The sequence below is a fragment of the Rhynchophorus ferrugineus genome, unplaced genomic scaffold, assembly GCF_030347505.1.
Source record: "Rhynchophorus ferrugineus isolate W39M unplaced genomic scaffold, kcgeb_rfMv2 rfM3, whole genome shotgun sequence".
Classification (NCBI taxonomy): Eukaryota; Metazoa; Arthropoda; class Insecta; order Coleoptera; family Curculionidae; genus Rhynchophorus; species Rhynchophorus ferrugineus.
Genome location: NW_027472582.1, coordinates 74221623 through 74228237, shown reverse-complemented (window position 1 = coordinate 74228237; position 6615 = coordinate 74221623). Strand labels below are relative to the sequence as shown.

General features: G+C 33.8%; 2 long non-coding RNA genes across 2 annotated transcripts; one reads left to right on the top strand and one right to left on the bottom strand.

Moving 5' to 3' along the window:
- Positions 1 to 216: 216 nt before the first annotated feature.
- Positions 217 to 596, bottom strand: LOC143192428 (uncharacterized). The gene is made up of 2 exons (XR_013004777.1): positions 478 to 596; positions 217 to 415 (listed from the first exon to the last, which is right to left on the bottom strand). It is a non-coding gene; the product is annotated as an uncharacterized LOC143192428 (long non-coding RNA).
- On the top strand, positions 443 to 6333 carry LOC143192418 (uncharacterized). The gene is made up of 4 exons (XR_013004768.1): positions 443 to 1606; positions 1695 to 4582; positions 5449 to 5824; positions 5890 to 6333. It is a non-coding gene; the product is annotated as an uncharacterized LOC143192418 (long non-coding RNA).
- The last annotated feature ends 282 nt before the right edge of the window (positions 6334 to 6615 follow it).

Below are 6615 nucleotides of genomic sequence, written 5' to 3'. Positions count from 1 at the left end.
GTCGTCGGCAATTGTTTCAAGTACTGTTTCTTTTGTTGTAGGGATTTCAGTAGAATAGAGCAGATATATACTATATTCAAGGTTTTTTTAGTAATGCGTCATGGATATTTGTGACGTCGAAACATTGCCATGTTGTCGCATCAACTCTCAGTTTTAGTTTAGTTTGGCTTTGACATAAAAGAAAATTCTAATCCAAATAAAATAATTGAACAAAAATGTTATCAAATATAATTTATTTTAACATTATAGTACATCTAATACATATATTATCGAAGGACTTAAAACTACAATTAAGAACACAGGTATAATAGTTTGTAGGTTAGATTTGTTTTGTTTACATTGAACTCTTTTCCACACCACCCATGAGGTAGAGTTTCTAGACACCTTTTTTATGTAGTGGTATCCCCCTGGAGGCCTAATCCACCTAATTAACAATTCTGAGAAAAGTATTTTACTTTCATTCGAGAGCATATTTACCTTTTTACGTTTAGTTCTTGTTTCCTTCGATGGTGTGTTTACTTGTCAAGTCATTTTGGTATCACTGTATATTTTATTTCTTCTGCTACTATCTGTGTACACCATTTTTCATAAAATTAATTACTGAATTCTGTCTAATGAATTTACCATATCTACAAAACGGTTAGTATTCATTCTCTCCTCATACGTTCTAACCTAATGCTCAATTTTGAACAATTACAATCATATTTGTGCACATAAACTTTTCACGCCCTACAATACCATTTTCTACAGTTATATTCTATTAATTATGTGCATACCTTTAGTTGTTTCCAATGTCATCACTCGGTCTCAGGACTTTCCAGCATTGCACAGCAATATCACATATCCTGAAAGTTTCCTTCACTCACCTTCATTTTCCGATTCACTGTCCAATTCAATCACTAAACTGTTAATTTCTAATCTGTCTAAAACATGTTCACGGTTCCACTATTTATCACTTAATTCTATTGTATGTCTTATCGAGTTCATCCAAACCGAAGGTGTTATGGTTGACAATGCTTCCTTCCACATAACCAAACAGTCTTTGATAGAATAAACCTAATTGAATACTATTGTAACTTTTACCGTTTTCCATAAATTTTTGTTGTCTTTACACTTTTTTTGTTACTGTCTTGCCAAGAGTGCCACAATGAATCATTTTTAAATATTCAAATTTCATGAAGAACAAATTCAAATAGTTTATCTTCGTTGGTCTTATTTTGTTCTTTAAAAATTTAATTATATTTAAGGTAATGTCTGTAAGTTCCATTAAACCTCTCCGAGGCTTATTTTTACACCATTTAAACCCTATGCCCTATAAGAGTGAATGAAAGGATGTCTTACAACCCTCAAAAAGCTGCATGTCTCTGACTCTTTTATGTATACTGTCCAGACAGACAATATTCTCTACAATAATTTTATTAAATTATGTTTATATCGATAACATAATTTGTGTACTTACTGTTCTTATACATTTCGTATATTAGGTCTCGAATAGAGCCAATATCAAGATGGTCAAGATTCGTCACCCACACTGTATGTAGACGGGTTTTATTGGCATAACATTTTCAATAAAATTTTAGGCACATAATATTTTGAATAATTTTGCGTACGTCTGACAACATGCAATAGTGTTAAGGAGGTTTTAACAGTTACCTATAAATTATTGTGGCTGTATAATTAACTGTACGTTTCAGATGTACTATAATGTTAAAATAAATTATATTTGATAATATCTTTATTCAATTAATTTATTTAGTTTAGAATTTTGTTGTATGTCAAAGCCAAACTGAACTAAAACTCAGAGTTGATGCGGCAACATTGCAATGTTTCGACGTCACGAATATCCCTGACGCAATATTAAAAAACTTTGAATATACTATATGTTAGTGGTAGTTCCAAGACACTACCCTGTGGAACTCCAGCTGAAATAGGTTTAAGTGTTGAGGATACCCCTTGATGCGAAATTCTAAATTCTCTTTTGAAAAGATAATAGGTAGTCGACAGTAACTCCACGGTGGATATTTGCTCATTTTGTAGATTAAAGGCTTATGAGACGTCCAGGAATATTGCAGGGCAGTATTTCTTTTCTTCGAGTGCCTTTTCAACTAATGCTATTACTCTGTACACTTGGTTTATTGTCGAGTGGTGATTTTGAAATCCAAACTGGAAATTTAGTATTTCTATTAAACCATTTTAATACGTTTTAACAGCAGTCTCTCAAATAATTTTGATATTGTAGTTAGCAGCGAAACAGGCCTGTAAGATCCAACTTGTGCTATCAGTTTGTCCGAGACATGCTTCAGTCTCAAACGGATATTGGATATGTATGTCATCATAATTATTACTTTTCGCGGTAGTTGTTTAAATAACCCAGATGAAATATCGTCAATAGCAGGAGCCTTTTTTGGATTTAGGTTGTTGTCAATTTCTGTGGCAATTTCCATTGAAGAAATCCTTAGGCTAATATAAAAGAACATGTTCAGATAATAAAGGTATAACAGGTCCATTGAAAAGTACCCGGTCTTACACATGGATGGCGCTACTAGAATCCATATGTTTTTTGGTTAGTCCTAATCCTCAAAAGATGCTTATACATTTGACAGCTGTCATTAGTTTGTGAATTATAGCATTTTGAGTGAAGCAACTTTTGTTATTGTGAAAAAAATGGATAAAAAGGAGCTTCGCGTGTTGATAAAATATTGCTTTTTGAAGGTAAAAATACAAGTGAAGCAAAAACTTGGCTTGATGCCGAGTTTCCGGGCACTGCTCCAGGAAAATCAACCATCAAGGATTGGTATGCTAAGTTTAGACGTGGTGAAATGAGCACCGAAGACGGTGAACGCAGTGGACGCCCAAAAGAGGTTGTAACCAACGAAAACATTAAAAAATCCACAAAATGATTTTAAATGACTGTAAATTGAAATTGAATGAAATAGCATCTAAAGATATCAACTATCACGAATATTTGGGTATGAGAAAGCTCTGTGCAAAGTGAGTGCCGCGCGATCCCACTTTTGTCGAAAAATGACGACGAGTTGATGATTCGGAGCAGTGTTTGAAGATGATCAAGTGTAATAAACAAGAGTTTTTGCGTCAATATGTGACAATGGATGAAGCATGGCTCCATTATTTAACTCCGAAGTCTAATCGACGGTCATCCAATGGACCTTTTGAAGGACGAAATCGCTGAAAAAAAGGCGCATTTGAAGAAAAGGAAAATTCAGAATTTCACTAAGACAATACACCGTGTCACAAGCCAGTGAAAACGATGGCAAGAATCTATGAATTGGGTCTCGAATTGCTTCCTGATCCATCGTATTCTCGAGATCTGGCCCCCAGCGACTATTTCCTGTTCTCAGATCTCAAAAGAATCTTCGCCGGGAAGGAATTTTCGTCGAATGAAGAGGTAATCGACGAAATTGAGGCTTATTTTGAAGCAAAGGATAAATCGTACTACAATGGTATCGAAAAGTTGGAGGGTCGCTATAATCAGTGTATCAGCCTTGAAGGGAATTATGTTGAATAAAAAAAAATTTTGCCAAAAAATGTGTTTTACAGTGGTAGGCTGGGGACTTTTGAATCGTCCTCTTAAGTTCAGACATATACATAAACCTCTTAGGCAATAAAAAAAGCATTAACATTTAACAAACAACTAATATACTCTATTGCGGAAGTTTGGACTACCCATCATACTGTCCAAACTTACAGCTCTGGAAAATTACAGAAAATTAATATCAAATATTCATTCATGCCGATTATTTCCCGGTCCTAATACAATCAATCGTCGGCGCCTCTATTAATAAATCTGATAAATACGACCCACACCGCCGAATCGACGAACGGGTGATCTAAGCCGGCCATGAATAGTTAAGTTATTTTTCATCTTAGCCTCCCCGGGGGCTATCGCCGTTCTCATTACTATGTCGGCGGCAGCAGAGGGCGCCGCTGTCCATTCCAGACAACCCATCAACGACGATCGGCCCCCGGCGGCGGGAGGGGGGTTAGTGGTGGCCGTCGAGACACGTGCACCCTCTATTAACCGGCACCACGTTCGGAAGGGGGCAGTCGGGCCGAGGAACGAACTTTTTTCCTTCGGAACAGCGAAGCGCCGCTATGACGTTCGACCCCCCCGTTCCCCATTCCGTGGAGGGGTTCACGGTCCCCTCCGGACGCCTCACCTGCCATGCGAGATTTAAATTGTAATTGAAATCGAGATGCGCACTTCCGGCTCGCGGATGTGGGCGTAATTAACTTTATTCTGAGGATTTTTCGCGGTTTCTTCCTAATGGACACGCACGCAAAAGTGCACATAAGATCTTTCACCTTATACAAATGTGTATACTGTTCGTTAGTATCGATGAAATCTCAGGATAGCTTGATCTATTTGGTGAATATTGGTTTTTATTAACGTTAGGAACTACCGACTGAAAACAGTCGAAACAGTCGATAGTCAAAAAACTAACAACTAAAAATAGTAACTACTATTTTCAGACAAATGCACACGATTCGGCTGTTTTTTTCAGTTTGTGATGTCAGACGAAGATGTATAAATCCTTTATTATAATATATTAATCACTACATAGTATAAAACAAAGTCGCCTTTTCTGTCCCTATATCCCTATGTGCGCTTAAATCTTTAAAACTACGCAACGGATTTTGATGCGGTTTTTTTCAATAGATAGAGTGATTCAAGAGGAAGGTTTATATGTATAACACATGCATAATATACTAAGGCAACATTGCTAATTTTAGAGGTTTCTAACGTGATGTCGTAAATTAACCTATTTTTTTAGGCTTATTTAGCAATTAGCAAAAACGCTGCCTAACCCTACGAGTTAGATCAAATTAATGTACTACAGTATTGTACACCATAAAAAGGTCTACAAAAAAGTCCGCGATGGTATATGTTTATCTTTTAGGGATAACCCACATTAACCATTTTTATTGTTTACTTTTTACGTGAGAAAATGGCTTATTTACGAAGCTATCTTAAGCAATACGGCATTAATCCTTATCGAATTAAGTACCTTAAATACAGTGTGCAATTAATATAGATCAATATGGTTCCTTACAGCATGTAAATTAGACAAATATTTTCGGAGATATTACAAATTTAAAATTTGCGTTTAAAAATGTGTAATGTAATAAAAATTGTATGAATTTAGATATTCCAAAGATAGCAGGAAATCTTCATAGTAAGTATAGGGGAAGAGGAATTGTTTTACTCCAAATTTAATGCGTGCAGGCCAAGGGCAGTAATGAATGAACCAAAAATACTGGATCGATTTTAATCATGTTTTCATTGAGTGACATAGGCATATATATTTTATGCCCGTGCAAAGTCGGAGCGGGCCGCTATGTTTTTATATACAACGTTCATATTTTTTCTGTAGTGTATTTCATTTAGTATCAGCGTTGCACCCGTGCGAAGCCGGGGCGGGTCGCTAGTTATTTAATAAATTAATTAATAATTTATAATTAAAATTATACCTTTATATTAATATTATAATTCTTTCCTGTATAAATTGTGAGAGAGGAAAGGACGGAGATAATTGCTTGGGGCAGATAATTGTATGTAGTTATATTCTCCAACGGTAGTATAAGCGATACCGAGATGTATAAATTCCTTCGCGAATCAGCTTTAAAAAAGAAAAGGAAAAAATAATTACTGAATACTATTATAATAATAATATATAACATTAATAATTTATAATTTAATTTCAAACGAAGTAGAATTACTAATATATTTGAATGTCATGTGCATCTGTAAAAAGGAATGAAATTTTTCTATCTAAATGGAATAATACCCTACAAATATTTTATTGCATTTTAAAGTATTAATTGCTATTTTTAAATAATACGATATAATAAATACAGACAATACAATAGAACTTAAACAAAACCTAACTGCTAAAGATGTACAAAAACCATAAATACTAAATTAAAATTAAACATAGACCTAATCATAGAAAAAAACACTAATCCGTGACATAATTAAAAATGATCTGAATGAAACGATATAAATGCTTTATTTATTATTGAACGAAAATATTTTTTAACAAAAATCGAGGGAATATTACCTATTATTGCCATAAATTCTTACTATTTATTATTCACAATTTTAATCTTTTTATCTTTTATAAGAAAACTATCCAAAAAATCATAAAACTATATATATATATATATATATATATATATATATATATATATATATATATATATATATATATATATATATATATATATATTGGGTACATTTTTATCAAGATCGCATCTAGGACGACAAAGTCAGAACGCTAAAAATCAGTCGAATGAAACAAGTAGAACCAAAAATAGTAATAAAAAGTACGACTAAAACAGTCTATAGTAAAAAGTAGTCTATTACTAAACAGTCGATAGTTCCCAACACTAATTTTTATATATTTGTTGTGGTCCAGAAAAGGTTTTTATGGCGAGAAAATATAGAATAATTGCAGGAAAAAGAGTTAAAAGAACAATTTTGTTTTCTCATACAAAGCGTCACCGTCATCAACAGTTTCATTATCTTCTCAGAATAGATAGACTATTTCTATGTTTTGTGTTTGTCACAAAAGATTGACACCTTTGTTGGTTGTC